This window comes from Passer domesticus, chromosome 6 (genome assembly GCF_036417665.1).
Source record: "Passer domesticus isolate bPasDom1 chromosome 6, bPasDom1.hap1, whole genome shotgun sequence".
Lineage (NCBI taxonomy): Eukaryota > Metazoa > Chordata > Aves > Passeriformes > Passeridae > Passer > Passer domesticus.
The window spans coordinates 17,136,904-17,154,890 of record NC_087479.1 but is presented as its reverse complement, the minus strand read 5'-3'; the positions used below and the strand labels follow the sequence as shown (position 1 = coordinate 17,154,890).

The 17,987-nt window shown below is 38.3% G+C and overlaps 1 protein-coding gene and 2 long non-coding RNA genes across 8 annotated transcripts in view; 2 read left to right on the top strand and 1 right to left on the bottom strand.

Moving 5' to 3' along the window:
• KCNK13 (potassium two pore domain channel subfamily K member 13) overlaps positions 1-17,987 on the top strand; it is a 47,663-nt gene that overhangs the window by 11,041 nt on the left and 18,635 nt on the right. The gene's annotated exons all lie outside the window — the stretch shown is intronic.
• The window catches only part of LOC135302753 (uncharacterized), a 26,432-nt gene extending 8,445 nt beyond the window's left edge, over positions 1-17,987 (bottom strand). For 2 of the 4 annotated variants that reach the window (XR_010364303.1, XR_010364301.1), the window contains exons 1-2: positions 1,494-1,731; positions 933-989 (exon numbers count right to left, since the gene is read on the bottom strand). This is a non-coding gene — a long non-coding RNA (uncharacterized LOC135302753). Of the gene's footprint in view, positions 1-932; positions 990-1,493; positions 1,732-4,302; positions 4,369-17,126; positions 17,230-17,871 lie in introns of those variants that run through there. The other 2 variants (XR_010364302.1, XR_010364300.1) reach the window with 2 other exon arrangements.
• Positions 2,069-5,877, top strand: LOC135302755 (uncharacterized). 2 transcript variants are annotated; one of them, XR_010364306.1, is made up of 4 exons: positions 2,069-2,181; positions 2,647-2,709; positions 4,163-4,230; positions 5,739-5,877. It is a non-coding gene; the product is annotated as an uncharacterized LOC135302755 (long non-coding RNA). The 2 variants fall into 2 exon arrangements; XR_010364305.1 differs by lacking the exon at positions 4,163-4,230.

Here is a 17,987-nt window from a genome sequence, read left to right as displayed (position 1 = left end):
CCTTAATGAGAAGGTTCTTAAGACTGTCTGCTTGCTCCAGGGAGGAGTACTGGCCGTTCTTTCCTCTTTCACCACAAATTTAAACATCCTTGTGCTGAAGGAGATGCTGCCTTTCAGACAAGCTGTAAACCAAAACCCTCCAACATTAGAAGAGTTGTGGCACCCTCTGTAAAACTTTGGCCTTGCCCATAGTTTAATTTTGATCCTCCAGGCAAAGGTACGTAAAAGGAATTTTCGCCATGTTTCGCTGGCTACTGTATTCTGGTTGTTCCCTGACACCCCATGGGGTGCAACTCTCAGAAGTTATAGTACTGAAGTATTGCAAAAAGAAATAAAATATTTACTCGTGGGTGTCCTTAGTTACTCTTGAGGGCCATCAGTGACAGTTTCAATGTTCCTACATTTGTCCCTTCCAATTTCTTTGTCTGGACTCCAAAAAAGCAGAACAATAGGAGGTAGCAGGTAATATGCTTGTCATAACAAAATACTAAATATTTTGTAATTTATGCAGCTGAAGCTGTATAAAAAAAAGCTTTGCAAATTGTCCTTTTATAAGGAGAAAGGTTCCTACTAGAGATGTTTTTTCTCTATTGCTTCCCTAGAATGAATTATCTCCTGCCTCAAGAGCTGATTCAGGAGAGTACTGGAAAAAGAAATTAACTGGATGAGGTTTTATTGTAGAAACTTTTGAACCATTTTCCTGTTGTGTTTAAAATTGAGCATGTAAATAACAAAGTGGGTGAGTTTTCAATCACTTTAAAAGCCATCTATTGCACTGTACTTCTTTACAGATTATAAAGTGTTTCACTACTCAAATAAAGGACAAAATACTGAGTTTGGAAGTAAGATTTTAGTCTTCAAGTCTACATCTTATCTTGGAACACTGTTGCACTGAGGTTATTGCATATAATTTTAAGATTTTTTAATCTTACCAGCAGTCAAAGGGATAAATAATGTGTCATACAACCTGTCTGCAGAGCCTTCTCACCCTGAAGAAAATATTAGTATGACTCAAAATGCACACAGAGCTGCTTTCTTACTAGGTGATTTTACAGTCATGTTTTATAACAAACTTGCACTTTTAATTTAGTTCCCATTAAATAAAAAAAAATCCTGTATCACCCATTAATACTAATTCATATATTTGCTCTTCCTAAAGTTCTTTCCCATTATCGCTGAGGCTCATCTGCCTAAATATCACATCATAAAAGAATATGTAAATCCTACTTTCAATCTTCTGTCACGTTAAAGGCAGAGCTGCAGTTATCATCACTTGGAGTAGGTGCAGCTTTTGTTTTCTTTGACTGCAGCAAAGGCTTAAAATTGGCATAATGTCATTGTAAACAAGAGCTCTGAACTTAAAACTTCATCTACATGGACGGGTAGGGGAGAGACCCATCCTATGGCTGTTGTAAGAATTTCTGGAACAAGGAGCTAATGTGATCCAGGAACATATTTAGGATAAAAGTTACCTCTCTATATATATCACTTACCTCTTGTCTCCCTGGCATTCCTGCTGAGAACCTTCTCATGCTGTGCTGAACATGCTGGAACCTTCCCAAGGATGTAGAAGATTGCACAGATTTCTGCACAATCCTTGTAGCAGAGATACAGCTCACATTGCTGCAGCTACACCACGAGTGCTGCTGGTCGGATCTGTCGTGATGGCAGAAAATTCTCCTTCAGGCTAAGGTAAATTAGGCTGCAAAATATCTGTGACTTCATTTCTGAAGTGCTACTGCATAATACACACCAAGGTGTCAAATGGAAGTGTTTCTTAGCAGGACTGTTTACAAAGCAGACAGGTTACTGAGGAAGGAGCTGGCTGGTAGCTGGTATCTGGCCCATAAAGACCTCAGCTCTGCAAGTGTTGCAGGGCACAGTGTTGGTGCTCAGAGTGCCACAGGACAGTTTGCAATAGCACCATCTTCAAAGGAGTCACAGGAAGCAGGGGACCTCATGGAGCTAGTTCAGGCTCAAGATACCATTCAGATACAGAGATTCCGAAAGTTTCTACAGATCCACAAAAAAATTATCTGCAGGAATATATGGTTTTTCTCATTTTTCAAAGCAGCATGGAGCAGAGAGGTATGTAATGCCAGGGATTCTGCACACTGCTGAGTGTTCCAAGGACTCCATTTGCTGAATCTAAAAAAGAGAGCGTTTTCTGGAACCTTTCTGGTATTGTGACAAGTGGGGACCTTTTCCTGGAATAAGGATAGTTTTTCCCCATGCCAAAGAGAGCCTGAGAAGTGCTGTGTGTCTGAGAACTGCCAGCACAGTTGGGCTGCCATGAACCTTTGGCTCTGTGACAAACTTGTGTTGGGGTTATGAGTTACTTTTGACTGGACAAGCCACATGTCCCCAAGCCATACACAAGGAAACAAGGGCTCTTCAGCAGACCACTGAGGATGATGGCTGCTCAATTGTCAGAATCCTGTTTCTGTTTTGGGAAAAATATGTCAAACTAAAATGTGTCTGTGAATCACTTGGGTTTGAAGCTTTGTTACATCCCATGAAAAAATGCTTTGTTAGAAAATTCCTAGTTTATTTTAGTAAACAGAAACAATCCTAATATAAGTAATTTTCTTTCTTTGTTCCCTTATTGTTTTTCATTTTTCAAAGATAGTCTATTTTTAAAATTAGGAAAGAATCAAGCCACTGGCAGCATGGGCTTTTCTTCACGTCAAGGAACTATTATGGGACTTGGTAAGAAGTCAGTTTGTTTGGCCTGGTGAAGTTCATCTGTGGTGGCCAACAGAATCCTACTTAAATCCAGAGAAAGCAAACAAACTTTTTTGTTTCATAGAGGATGTCAGAAACCTCTGCCTTAAATACAGCACCAAATTCAAATTCTCCTTGGCAAAAAGCAGTGCTGATCAACATGCATATAAGAAAATGAGGTCAGCCTTCCCCACCATTTCAGAGGCTTGTGCTATTGCAGAGCTCTAACTCAGACTAGATAAATGAAACCAGTGATACAACATGGATGTAGACCTCCAGAGAGGTGTGTAGCTCCCTTCCATAACTTTAATGAAGCTTTGTCCAGAGCAAAACAATAGGATCCCAATACATTTTAAGTATTTTGAAAACTTGGCTTGAAAGAAGCATTGTGAGAGTCATGAGTTATGCAGACATTTCATCTCTTCATGTGTAATTGCCAGTTAATAAAAATGTTAAAATGGAATAAATAACTTTACTGATTAATGCTCCCAGCAGCAGTGAGGCAGAAAATGTTAGGGCGACAACATTGTGTTAGCATGCGAGAAAGGAAAATGGTAATGACAAACTTTAACAATATGCCTTGTGTTAGATGTAAATATAATTGGTTGTCATTACTTCATTAATTAGGAGGTGATCAAAAGCCCTATAGATAGAGAGGAGTAAAAGCCTCAATTACATCAAGGACAGCTTTTAAGTACTGGGAATAACAGCCATACCAAATGAATGACAAATACTTTTGAAGCATATGACTACAGTTTTTGTAGTCGTGTACTGTCTTCAGCACTTGCCCTTTCAGAGGAAATCCAAAAAAAGTAAATCTATGAAAGACACCACAAAACTAAGCAATGTAGAACAAAAAGATACTCAGAAGAGTAGATGCATAATCAAACACTGAATCAGATTCAGAAATAACATAACTGGTTAGGTTTTTTTTCCTAAAATAATGAAATTCTGTTTTGTGTCAAATAGCAGCAATAGTAGTAAGGTTTTTAATTTCAGAAGTTTATTCCTAAAATGGATAATGTAGTGCTTGCCATTAGTTTGTCCAGATAAACATATCCCTCTTAGAGCCTTCCTGGGTCTTGTTTTTTGTTTCAGGACTCGGTAAAGCTGTAGGGTCTGAAGTCAGCAGAAGTTCAACAGACACTGCTATGAATGGTTTTTCCACTTTATATGAAGTTGCTTTCAATAACCACTTTGCACTCAATCTTCCTTTTTCCCCTCTCTTTGTTTACTTCTTCATTTTTCCTGACCATTACCTTGCCCCTGATGACAACACTCAGGCATGACTGAGGGTTTCAGGCTGTGTTGAACTGGATCTTGGCTTCCCTGAAGAGTGCTTTTCTAGGACAGAGGTCTGGAGAAGCTCCCTCAGGCTTTTACCTGAGCCAGCTGTAAGCCACCTGAGCTAGGGGGCTGACAGGAGTGTTTCTTTCAGAAGCAGATTCGTGTGAAGAACCTAATTTTCCTAGGGCAGGGATGAAAGATGACCCCTTAACAGAATTTGTAAGTGGTTATAATCAGTGTCAAAATTTTGCTATACCGGTAAAATGAAAGAGGAGGCAACACAATCATTACCTTCCCTGGCAGTTCTGTGTCCATGCTCTATGTCTCCTGTGAAGTTAGCACCATGGCACAGGTTCCCTAAGAAGAAACAGAAAAGGCTCAGTCCCAGCCTTGTGTACAAGCTGGTTGGTTTAGGTACTGCTCTAGGGAATGAAAGCAATGCTTGAAGCCTCCCTGTGACGAAGCAGGACTTAGAGCTGAAGCTTCTGGCTTCCCAGACATTTGTTATTTCAGTCCTTGCAATACAATAAATTCAGGCAACACCACTAGTGATTTTGAACAGAATCCATAATTGCCAGTGCCTAGTAAAGTCAACAAATATAACTCAAGGATACAAAGAGAGCTTAGACATCTCTCCACATGACTCCTAGCATGCAGGATTTGCAAGTCTGGCTGAATTGCTGTAACTTATTCACAGCAACTGATATTAAGGCATTTGGGTACTTTGTGGAGGAACAATGAAATACAGTCTGAAATACAATCCAAATTTATGCAAATGCTTAATCTTATACATCCTTAGTAATGACCCTGAAGTAAGTATTTGTTTTCTTACTTGGGGTAAGTAAAACATATAAACAGGTCTCTGCAGAAATGAGTTTTAATTTTTCCTTCTGCAATAACTTACAAAACATAAATGTAGTTAAAATTTATTTTTTACTTTTTTTTCTCCGTTAATTTCTTTACAGGACAATGAAATACTGCTCATTTTCTTCATACTGGCATTTTTTACAGCACGGTGAAACAGAAAAGGAAGTGGAGTGTTCTGTAAAACCTCAATCTCAGGAGAAAAAATTAACTATTTTTTAGATTTATTAGATTTCAAGTCTTTAGTGTCCATTTAATTTTACATTTAAAATTTTCAAAATATGGTGACAAAACTATGTAGGATTGAAGTTCTGTTGTGTGAGGCAAAGGAAAAACCCCAGTATATGCTCTTGAGTAAATCCTCCTAGTGTTGGTCTGAGGACTGCAGAATCTGCCAAAACTTCTTCTATCAGCACCAAGGGAACCTCTGGGACCACCAGAGGGTTCAGTGATTGCTGTCAAAATGTGCACAAATTAGCAATTAAAACAACAACCCTGCAGCATTTGAGAGATTATTATCTCCTGTGAACCTTTCTGGGTTGCAACTGATAGCAGTTTAGTTTCATTAAATCAAGAACATTTTGTTGGGAAAACTGTCATTGTCCCCTTTGACATAACATAATGAACCATGGCAATAACAGTTTCATAGTCATTAGTCAAAGCCTGTGCCTGAAGTGTAAAGCCTAAACTGGGAGCCTTTCTGCCCTTATGTCACAAGGCAGCTGCCAAGGGTGTCTGAATGTGTCACCAGGAGCCAAAGTGTCAAGGCCACCATGCCTGCAGGTGCAGGGCTGTGATTGGCTTAGACTTGGGTAGAAACTACTTTTTTCAGCACTTAGAAATGAAGATTTCTTATCTTACAGATTGCTTTCTTGCTGAAGTTACGGAGAAGGCTTGCCCAGGCTGTTGGGACACCTCTGTGTGAATGCATATTTGACATGTGCCATGGTGTAGAAGACCTGCATTCATTTACACACCTACACAAGAAAGTGAAATAATACATAAAAAATAACCAAACTTTCAAATCTTCCTTTACATTTATCAGTGCTTTGTAGGCACACAGTTTGTGGTAATTGGGAGTGGGGCTGTGGCTGAGCTCATCCCCAGTGGGCACAGCTGAGAGCAGCAGGTGAGCAGCACTGACAGCAATGAGCCATGGAGTGCCCAGGGGCACTGACCAACCTCCAAAGGGAGCAGAGGGCACACAGGGGCAGTGCATCAACATAAGGGGTATGAAAGGTTGGACTGAACAAGAAATGGCAGCTGCTTGCAGCCTTCTGAGGTGACATGATTTTAGTCTGTATGGCCAGATGCTTGAAGCCTTCTGATGTGGTCTGGTGTTATAGGTGAATGCTTAAAGCCTTCTGAAATTGTGTGGTGGTACTCTATTGTGGCCATCTCAACTGCCACATATGCTGTGACAGTACTTGATGTGAGATTTTCTGTTTTTCAGATAAGATGTTTTCATGTAGAAACCATATACATCATGTAGCTGACTTCTGTGTTTGTTAAGCAATCAGAATGCTGGAATAATACCATGTATTGAACATGAAAGTGTGCGTCCTTGATCAGAGTCATACAGATGACTGTCAAGTCCCTATAGAGGAGCTGAGTTTAGTGGTGATTTTAGTTCTAGCTGTACCTGATGCACTCACACATCTGGTAATAACCTCAGGAAAGAAAGCAAGGTTGTAACTCATATTTCAACTGGACTGTGGATGTGTTAACATCCCAAATGGCCTGGTGTTTATGAGGAGCTACTGAAACTTGATTAAGATTGTATTGATTCGATCAGATTTGTTTTTAAATTTAATTTTTACTTGAACTGAGTTTCCTTTGATTTATTCCTTTCATTCCTTGAGCCAACCCCCTCTACAGAAACCGTTAAGTACTTTCTGATCCCCTTCATTTCACAAAAATCAGCACATGCTGTGTTGTTTGAAGTTACATTGCTAAATGTTAGGCAAAGTGAATATGCTGATCTCTGTCAAACAATATGTAGAAGTTTTATCAGACTGCTCTTCTTTTACAACAACATGAATTAGCATCTCTGTCTGTCACCTAAACTCATATTGTCAGAAAATGTGTAGGATCATAATTATCTTGGAGAATTGACAGAGACTGATCAACAACTCCAAAAATTACTGAAGCATAGTATGACTGACAGATAATCAGAGAGATGGGGGCAAGTGGGCACACAAGCTCCATTTTATTGCAAAGCCCAAGTAATACTGGAAATATGACTTTTTTGTTTTGTTTTAGATGCCATCAGCACTGGAGTTTCCTATGGCAAGCTTTTCTTTAGATTTCTGAAAACTTTGAGCTTCGCAACATATTTGTGGGTGTAATTACTCTTTCTAATACAAAGCTAGGCATGAAAAGAATAGTTTTGCTTTCACATGTAGTATGTAAATGTACACACATAGGTTCAACAGAATTGTGGGGGGCTTCTCATGACAGAATTAGGCAGGGAAACCGTGATTTTTGTCTAAAATTTTTTTTACTTTGTAAATAATAATAATCTAAATACACTAGAATATAAAGGATAAGAAGGAAGAATATAGACTGGATATTCACATATACTTGGATTAAAAGTTGAATGACTTCTAAGCTGGAAGCAGAAATGAGTAAGATGAAATTGAAATCTTTTATGAAAATGACTGAGATGAAACCTTACTTTCACTTTTAGAAACCAGTATATGGCATCCTTATTGTTACCTTCATCAGTTTTTCTGCTGAAATATTCCATTGCTCCTCATTGTTATGGGACTATGAAAAAATTTGCTGTGTATAAATGGAACAGCTGTGTTTCGCTCCTCCATAAAATCCAGTGAATCATCTTTCACTCTTACACATTGCTCATGATCACATTTAATGAAAATCAAGAGTATGATGGATCTTCCTCAGCAGTTGTAAGAGAAGAGTTACCAGAGAAAGCAGCCTTTGAGGGAAATTCTGTGGGGGAGATCTTCAGTCTTCCATTCCCCAGTATAAACCTCGGGCTCATAAATTACCAGAGCTTTCAGTACCCAGTAGGGAAAATCCAGGACAAATAATAAACCCTGAAATGTAAGGAATGGAAAAAATACACCAATTCACCCAGATATTTATAGTTTTAAAAATACGGAACCACCACTTAGAACCACTCTAACATACCAGCTAGAAAGAGCAGTATTGCAAGCATAGGCAAGAAAGCCTGCTGTCCTTGTAATTTTGTCAGTTGCTAGGAAGAGATCACTGTTAATGCAGTGCTAATAATATGAGTGTATGAAGCTGAGTTTACAGCTCTCAGGTTCTTCTTTCCATATTGAAATGCAAATCATCCTAAGACTTCTGTCTTCGCTTCGGGAGCCGTATTGCAATAAAATTAGTTGCTCTGCCATTAGGGAAAAAATGGTGATTGCACCTTTTACAGTGGTAATGTTTTTACTTAGCACACTGGAATATGAAATTTGCTGTTAATGGTGATTTTAGTTCCTCTCTTATAGAGGCAGTGCCACTGTTGCTGAGAATTGAGTGTGTTTTGAGTCACGAGTCTATTTTCTTAGATTAGAGCCCGAGGGTAATTACCTAAGCCTAGAAAGTCCTGAATTTGAGAACTCAGCAACACTTTTATTTCTTGCTAGTCAGTTTATAATAGGTAAGGAGAAAAGGACACATCTCAGTTTCTCGCCTACATGAGTTTGGATTATGTTTTTTTTCTTATCCCAAACTCTGCATTACTGGATGTATTCCTTGAGAAGTGGTGCTTAGTTCTTAAAAATAAACATGGATCTGGAAGGAAAGAAATGTATTTAAGGAATGGGTAACTTAATATTTTCATGCTGATGCATCCAGTTGTGTTAGTTGTGGTGATTTGTATTTAGTCCTGAAATATCTTAAGGTTGGCTCAGTGCTTTGGAATGGGAAAAATGCCAAGAAATCAGCGAGCTACACTTGCAGGATATTGCTCAAAGGGGTGACTTGATTAAGGGCTTTACAATACTGCAACAGTGTCATCTTGCTAATTTACCTTCCTTAACAAGGTATTTTAAGTAGAAAATTAGAATAAAATTTCCCTTTTGGACTATATGGACCTGATTATCTCAGTGCAAGAGACTAGACCCTAAAATTAATTGTCACACTTAAGCAGATGTGGCAGCCAATTTGTTACAGATGGTCTTGAACATGAAAATGGACTATGCTATAATCTGAGTTTCAGTCACCTTAGAGTTCCCGTTTATATAAGTCAGGAATTATTTGCCAGCTAGTGAAAATTAGTTATCTCTGAAGTGATATTTTCCTGCAGATCTTCCTGTGTTTCCAAATTTGATCTCATACTACACTGATACTTGGGGCATACCCTTCTCAGAGTGAAAGCAATGAGTGCCTTGGCAGACAGGAGGGGGATATGGGTAGGGCAGCAGGACTTCCCCACACCTTTTAAATGCTGTGGGACCTTTACATCCTGCTTCCACAGCAAGCATGCATGAATAGAAGAAACACTGGCATGAGGTCTTACAGAAATGTAGCAGGGAAAAATGCTTGTATGATTTTAAGATATAAGAGATACATAAGATGGTATACATGTGTGTGTGTATATAGTGTTTATGATGCATTTGTGAGGGGTGAACACGCAGCTGTCATACACACATTCTTCATGTTATGCAACATACATAAATGCTGGTGATTTAAGCCCCCAGCCTTTACCACAGTAGGACTAATGGTCTGCTGGTGTTATTTTTCCCTGCTTTCCCAGAAGTTCTCACAAATAGAAATAATATGTGACATTCTGCCAAGGTAAAAAGAAATCAGGAGAAAAGTGTTCACCCTCATGAGATTGTCATCCCACGGCTTCCCATGCAAGGATGAAGCATTTTTTTCACAGTATGCCCTTAAACAACAGGTAAGAAGACAAATTGGAGCATTAGGAGGTTTGCTCCTTACTTGTGATGGCTTTGCTGCTTGCTTGTTAGAGATTAACCACTTAATCACTTGGAAACTAAAGACAAAAGAAAGACAGAGTGTGAAGTTGTCCACTGAAAATGAGCAAGTGCACCAGAAAATTAGGGGGAAAGTATTTTGTGATTGTTCTCCTGGAAGACAAACCATGGAGTTTGACTTAAATTCTCAGGGAATGGCTGGGCATAGTTTGCTGAAGAAATCATTCACGAGTTAAGAGTTACATACACTGATACATTAAAATAGGGGGTTTTATATATTTTATGCTGCTTCTTCCATATATTTTTTCCTTTTTTCCCCCAATGGCCTGATGATTTTTTTTCTTCAGAGAGACTCTACTGAACCATTCTCTTGTCAAAATTCAAGGTCCAATTGTGGTCTTCCTGGCCAAGGATAAAATCAGGAGCAGAGCCAGTTCATGTATGCAGTTTTAGACAGAATCAGATCCAAATGCTGTGTTGAAACTGTCTTGAGAGCTGCAACCAATGAGGCCATGGACTGGCAATGTTTTTCCACAAGGGAAAAGTCAAAAGTGGATAGTAGAAGTAATTAATATATTAAAAAAGGGTTTAAGTACCTCTGAGATGAGGACTTGTAGCACTGCAAAATCCTGCCTTAAATAATGGGAATGCTTTCACTTTTACCATAGTAACAGCAAAATTGCTAGTGATAAAATTAACTCAGCCTTTCTATATTTTATATTATTGCCATTTTAGCACTTGGTATGCCTTTTAATGTTGCCCATGGACAGAATATATAATGAAATCAGGCTACAGCAAAGTAGCCCTTGTTAGTCATTGTAGCACATAAATATGAATGGTGGTTTGGAATAGATGCTTAGAAATAAAGTTTTAATTTAGTCTGTCTTCATCAGAAAAAAACCTGAAAAGTTGCATTTAATCTATAACACAAGATATTAGGAGGGATAAATTTACTGCTAACTCTTTGCCACTGAAATTCTGGATTTTGGAGAGTCACCACAAGCTTTAACAGTGACCGTCATACAGACTTTTCTCCTTAGTGCTCATTAGAGCTGCCCTGAGTTAACTCTAATAGATCATTGTTCAGAACATGAACATCAGTGGAAATTGAGTTTTAGAGCAAATAACAGTATTTATTAAGCATGAGTTTCCTAACAAATATCTTAACGTGATTATTGTAGGTATGAAGACATCACACATTCCAGTAATCTTGAAAGAACTCTGAGGAATCAAAGTGACTTTTACAGATTTCTAAAAATAAGCCCACGCTTTTCTAAGGAAGTATTTTCTTTAAAATAGAACCCAATAGTTCCCTTCCCTCTCTGAGTCACAGTCACTAGAAGCACTAATGGCATGTCCTCATGATAAATGTTTTAGCAGCAAGGAAAATACAATTGTTTTTTGCAAGTCAAGTTATGTATTTCCATTGTACTTCTAGAAACCAGAAAACTCAGTTATTGCTTAGTCAGTTCACTGAGTTGTGTGAAGGTGATAAGGAAGTAGGGGAAAGATGTCGTTTTCTTTGTTCTGCAGATGTCTGCAGTCGGGAGATCTGCCTCCCTCATTTAGGTAGTGGGGTAGTGCCAGTAGTCACTGTCCTGCCTCTCTAGCACAGAGCCTCTCTAGAAAACCCTCAGGCTGATTCCTCTTGAAGCCTCCTAGAAGCTTGTTTGGACATAGGAGGGCTGCACAGGATTTGGCAGGGGAGCAAACAGATCATCTGCCACCATCCCTGTCCAGAGCCAGGCAGAGGAGACAAATGGTGCCAGAGGGTGGGCAGTGAGCTGGGGCAGCTCCCCACTTCAACCAGCCCCAGCCAGTTCCTCACACACCTGGCCAAAGTGGAGGAGGCTTTTGGGGCCATGAAGTGCTTTCTCATGACTTCATCTGGGTAAACACAATTTTTTTCCTATTGTAAACAAAATTATTACCAAATAAAGAGAGCTTAAGGGAGAGCTATGCTGATTTCCAGCAGGTCAAGGTGTGATTAGATGACAGGGATTAAAAAAGGCAAATATTAATTGCATGGTAAGAGTCTGTTATGTAGTAGCCTGTAAATATTTGATAGTACAAGATAAACTGGTGACAATCTAGAGGTATTTGAAAACATAGCCTTATGGGAAGAGTGGATTTAGTTAAGATGAAAAGGCATGATTAATAGTAATGGGCTAATATTAAGCAAGAAAAAGTATAAGAAAAATAGCAGGGAAAAAATTGGAAATTTTATTAAGCATTAGATATCAGATTGTGGTTTTGAATCAGCAGTGGTCTAGAAGATGCTTAGTGTTAAATGTCCCGTCTACATGTATTGTCTGTTAAATTAAAATTTGTCCGTTAAATTAAATTTTTTGTGAATATTTTCCTATTATTTCCTTACAAGTTTTTAATTGTGCCAAGCAGAGTGTGAGATGGACTACAGCTGCAGATGCTGAGAAAACTGACATGCTGAGTCATAAGCAGAAGAGGCACCTATGTAACATCTCTTCTAGTAAGATGTAGTTCTTGCACAGGAAGAGATTTTTGATTATGTTATGAGTCAATGAGGGATATTTTGTTAGATGTTATGCAGATCCTATTGCATGTTACATTTTAGCCAATTTAATAACTTCAGTGAGTTAGAAATCTTGATATAATAAGAGTCCTACTTTAAGGTCAGGAATACCATGTAACTTTATTTTAACAGAAAAGGTATGTCCAATATGTAGCTTTCAGAATATTAAATCTTTTCATATTTTTCTATGTAATATAAAAGTAATGTAGATGAAATACTATGTAGCTTATTACTCAACTAGGCTATTGAAATTATTTGGGCGTTTTGGTGGTTTTCCCCGGTTTTTGTCAACCTTATGAGATAATATTTATTTTGTTTTCTAGATACTGAGTCATTTGTGCAAAGTTTTACATCTGTTGTTGACAGCAGATTTATATGTCACTAAATTTTCTGTCTTGGTGTCTGACTCACCATTGTGTTTCCTCAGCGTAAACAGATTTTTTGTAATGGACTTACAAAGGCATAAGAAAGAGGTGACATAGCACAGACAAACTCTGTGGCTGCTGTAAAACTTTCCTCTGTGACCATCTGTGCAGGGTGGATGAGAATGTATACAAATGGAGTTAATTTTGTAAGCTGTGTAAATAGCTATTCTTTGGGGACTAAACTCCTCTCTAGTTGATATAAACATATTGTCTTATAGGCAACTGGCAGCAGTCCTTCCCTTTGCAAACACTGGTTATTTTCAGAGGTGGGAAATGCCATGTTGGGCATGCAAACACCATAATGCCATATCTATATTCCCTGGGAAACCAAGCACTCCAGTGGCACTGGAGTGGTGAAGTGAATGTAATTCTAAAAACGCGCTTTTGCCTTTTTCATGTCATTTACAATCTTTTCCAGCTGGTGACAAAGGGCCCCCATGCTGGGCGTATCGCCTTGTACTGTGTAGCAGGCAGAGTGTCTGACTGTCAGTGCCTGGGCCTCTCTTAGAAGTGCAGAGGTACTTAGGAGGTGTTAACTTGGGAACAGCACATAGGGGTGGCTGGAAGTGGCCAGCAAACCTGGACTGGGCTGTAGGTTAACATGCTGCCTTGTTAGGGAGGCTGGAAATGTGGCAAAGGCTGGGAAGATGTGAGGCCATTGCTGTTGAAGGCCTTGTGCAGTACATCCTTTCTGCCCCCACTGCAGCAGCACAGGGCAGCTGTAGCTATGGACATGCAGTCAGTGAAGAGTGACTTGGCCATGGGAAGTCAATTAGAGGTCAGCCAGTGGGATCATGCATTTGTTACATGCAAGGAGTGGAAGTGTTTTTGTTGCTTTTACAACTGTAATATGCTTTCCTGATAAGCACTTGTTTTATATTCCTGGAACATCTGTTTAGTCAATGAATGAGTGCTTTAAGTTGTTAAAAGAAAAGGGAGTCAAAGTTTTACCACTAGCTGATAGATTTTGCTTCTCCTATGTCTTAGTTTTAAACATCTGCCAAATTAGGCAAATGCTTAATTATCTAATACAACTGTAATGAGAGTCAGTTTAATCACAATAGAATATACATTTCCATTCCAAAGGAATACAATATTTGAGTTTATGAGTTATGAAAAGTACAAGCAAATACCAGTGAGAAAGCCATGTGAATCATCATTTCTTTAGTTTCTGCAGTTTTCAAAGGGAGTCTTTGCCATTTAGTTCAGCCAAGCCAAGATTTTACTCCAAATGCAGGGACTTTTGTACACTTTTAGCCCAATGGAATGGGTTTTTAAGATACCCCATACAGGTTTAAAATTATTAGGAAATATTTTGGAAATTCTGTGCCTCACCTGGTTTGAGAATAATTAACGTGAGGGCACTGAAACATTTGTTATGACAGACTGTCTTTAATATCCTGCTTTATTGCTTGTGTTTTTCCACTGTCTTTTTTTTCTTCAGTAGGACACCTGAAGTATGTTACTGAGACCAGGTTTCTCATCCTTGGTCAAGTTTATGCTTTGTCTTTCTTGCTTCAAGCTACATACAAAGAGTAGAGAGAGAAGGTAAAATTTTTAGGAAAAAGTCATGGAAATAATAGAGTATCATGAGATTTGTTTTCTAAGAAAAGTCTAAAGGTCATTCTAATTTATGAAACAGTACGGGGCTGTGATCCTTTTGTGACTGCATGAGAAACAGAAAAATGATTTTAGATACAGCCAATCTAGCAGTTGGGTTTGTACCATTTGACCAGCTTAGACTTTCAGTTTCTTTCATTTCAGCTGTTGGAGTTAGGGCAGAATTTGTCCATCAGCATTGACAGAGATTAATTCATTTAGAATTTATGAAGAAGGAGTTCTTTTTCCTGATGAAAATTTCATTGCTTTCCCATGTCAAGAAGTATTGACAGCAAGAATATTGATATAAATCCAAGTAAATTACTATTAATTTTCTTAATCTGAACAGTTTTGTTGCTTTAAACATAATCTCCCATCTTACATAATGTGTTTCCTTTCAGACATTAATAGTTTTTGCTTTTTTATTTATCATGTTTTCCAAACTTCATGTAATACATAGGGGGAGAAGTGACTCCTCCTATATATCTCTGCATTCTAAGCATCAAACTGCAGGAGAAGATGCTCTGTGACAGGTATTTGTCTCCAGCTTCTAAAATAGAAGTCTAAATAATAGAAAAAATGTTAGTCTAATGTTTTACTCTAGCCTTTAATTACCACTCCATCTACTGATAAACACATTATTGTAGCAGACATGGTGATTATTGAATGAAATATTTTTAAATCATCGCTTTTATAGTGTTTGCAGCCAAAATATTGTATTATTGTATATTGCTGCCCAGGAATCTGCCCAGATGTAAAAGCAGAACTCACTTACTGTCTCTAACTGCAAACTAACTAAAAAAATCCTCCAAAGAGCCACAGATGGCAATTTCTGAAATGCTTTCTTCTTGTTGTTTTTCTCACTTTCAGTAGTCTATGACTGTGTAATTAACAATGAAGAAGAAAAATAAATGCTTCAGTTGGTTTTAATTTGTATTGTAGAGAAAAAAGTTATCCTGAGAGAATCAGTTATAACTCTACCAGGATTGGTTTAAACCAGTAAAAAAAAAAAAAAAGGAACACAGAAGATCAGACTTCTGTATCACTGAAAGACAGTGTCAGATCCATCCATTGTAATTGAAAGTGCAGAGAAGAATTATCAGTGGGATTGAGTGACCATGCATTGGTTGATGCATTTCTTGAAGCGAAATGAACATGCAATTTGTCATGGTTCAAGCATTTAGTTTCTCACCATAGGATAAACTAAGCAAATATGCAAGTTTTTGAAAGTAGTGACCATATTTTCAATCATTCATATTTTGGTGAGAAGCTCAACGGGAAATCTCCACCCCACTGTGCACATTGCACACCTGCCTCTTAGCTGCACATGCCATCAAGAACTGCTTTTCTTTCTAAAAGAGCTGAAGTTCATGTTTCCTGACTTCACTTTTTTGTGGAATAAGCCACACACCATCTGTGCACATTCCATTGAAAGGCTCTGATTTGTATCTGTGAAGCCAAACCAAAGCATCCCTTCATAGCAGCACAATATTGCTTGTTGACACTTAGTGGGATTCATCCTGGAAGGCAGGAGAAAGTTTTGTCAGAAAAAGAGAAATTTTAGAATGTGTGAAAAGAAAAGTATCCATTGCCCATGAAGAGACACTTTACTTTCTATGAAGAGCAAATGTGGCAATTTCCTGCATCTTGTTACTTTAAATTGGCAAAACCAAGCTTGCGTTGATGGAACTGTTTACTTGTTCTACAGTGGGAAGTGTTAGCAATTATTTCTTAATTATTGGTGTCAATATTGCATTTCATCCAGGATGCTCAACACAGCACTTCATCTGTGGATGTGCACGTGCTGTGCATCTGCTTTGAAGTGAAATCATGTTCTGTTCTGTATTTTGTGTACAGAGCTGTAATTATCCCTTGCAGTGTTCCAGTTAGTTTACCTGCACATAAATAGTAGAGAGGAGAATCTTAAAATGTGAGGAATGTGAGATTATTGATTTCTAGCAAATTATGCCTCTATCAAATGTGATAAGAGAAAAAATAGGAGCAGGAGAGCTGAATATTGTCTTCAGCTAGAATCACATCTACTTAGAAGCTGTCTCAGGTTTCAATGAGCTGCTAGCAGACTTTTACTGTGTCTGTTTAATCATGATGGGAAACGTTTGAAGACCTGAGGATGTGACAGTTCCTGATGTGACTTAGTTCAATTTATTGGATTTTGGCTTGGATAAAATCATCCTCTATTGAAAAAATGGCAATGAAATATGAACTGTCAATGACTATTTAACTGTAACTTCAGAGAGCTTTATTCTATCCTCTGGCTAACAGAAGAATAAAATAAAATATTATATAATATGATAGACCTCCTTGCAAATTTCAGAATAGGTTCTTGTTAATCTTTTCAGTCAATTTCTTGTCTTAGAAATAAATAAATAAAGCATGAAACACAAAGCTGCACGTGAATAAGGTTTGGCTGAATAAGATCCCAGGAGACTTTTATCTTACTTTTTAACAAACCCAAGTAATTTGCCATATTTGAAAAAATGTTGATTTAGCTGAACTGCCATCATATAAAGCAGAGGTGGATGGAGTCTAATCTGAACAAGTTTGTTCCAAAGAAGACTATTTGTGTAATGTCCTAGTTCCTCCCCCTCCTCCTGAATGGCTTGGACTTGTGCCAGTAAAGTGCCTAAGGAAAAATAAAACAGGCAAGCAAGCTAATCTAAGCTTTATCTTGGATCTGGGAAAAGAAAGGAAACAGCAATTGGATGGATTATTAAAATAAGAAAAATCAATTACCTGATTGTCCAGGTGGCCTTTGGGATGGAAGCAGCAGTATTGCACTTCTGGTTCCCCTGCACCAGTATGCACAGGAGAGACCAGGACAGCAGGAAAAGACAGACTGGAGGACACAGAGGAAAAGCACTGTCACAGGTTTCCAGCAGCAGCATTGCCATACCTGTTACCTTGCTTTCAGTGAGCTTTCTGGCTCACTGCTGTAGTCATGGAAAGGTTACAAAGCTGAGGCATGGTGGCATTCATGGACCTGTCCATCTTACACTCCTAAATACAGTTGCAAAGGCACTGGAGATAAAAGCCAGCTTTTAAACTCAGATGTATAATAGCTGGTTTTGCTACTTTTTGTGGTAATGGAAAAAAATGAAATTTTTTCTTCAATGGAGTGTTGCATGGGAGGGTGACCTGCTCTTTTCCTGGACAGCTGAACTGTTCAGGTTAAACTGGCTTGTACAAATGCCTGTCACACACTGTGCAAGAGAAACAAAATTCCTCTAAAAGAACCTAAATGTGAATTTCCCTGATGGTTACAAAATAAATTAAAAAAAAAAATTTTAAAGTGCCCTATTTTATGTCAGGAGGGTAGGGAGAGTAGTAAATTGACATCTGCAAATGTCAGCTTCTTATCTTTCACAAGAGGAGAGAAGACAGCAGAGGAAGCTGCAGAGCTGGCTGCTTTGCTGTACCTGACCCTCTCTGTCTGCTCCTCATCCTTAGCACCCTCATTTTAGAAAGGATGAAAACTCACATGTACTTCCAGGAGGAATAAAATAACTTTTTGACTGCTGGCTGTAGTTTTTTGGAATTGCTAAAGACTGCTTGATGTTTTATGAGCATTAACAACCTGCTCTGATAGCTGTTCCT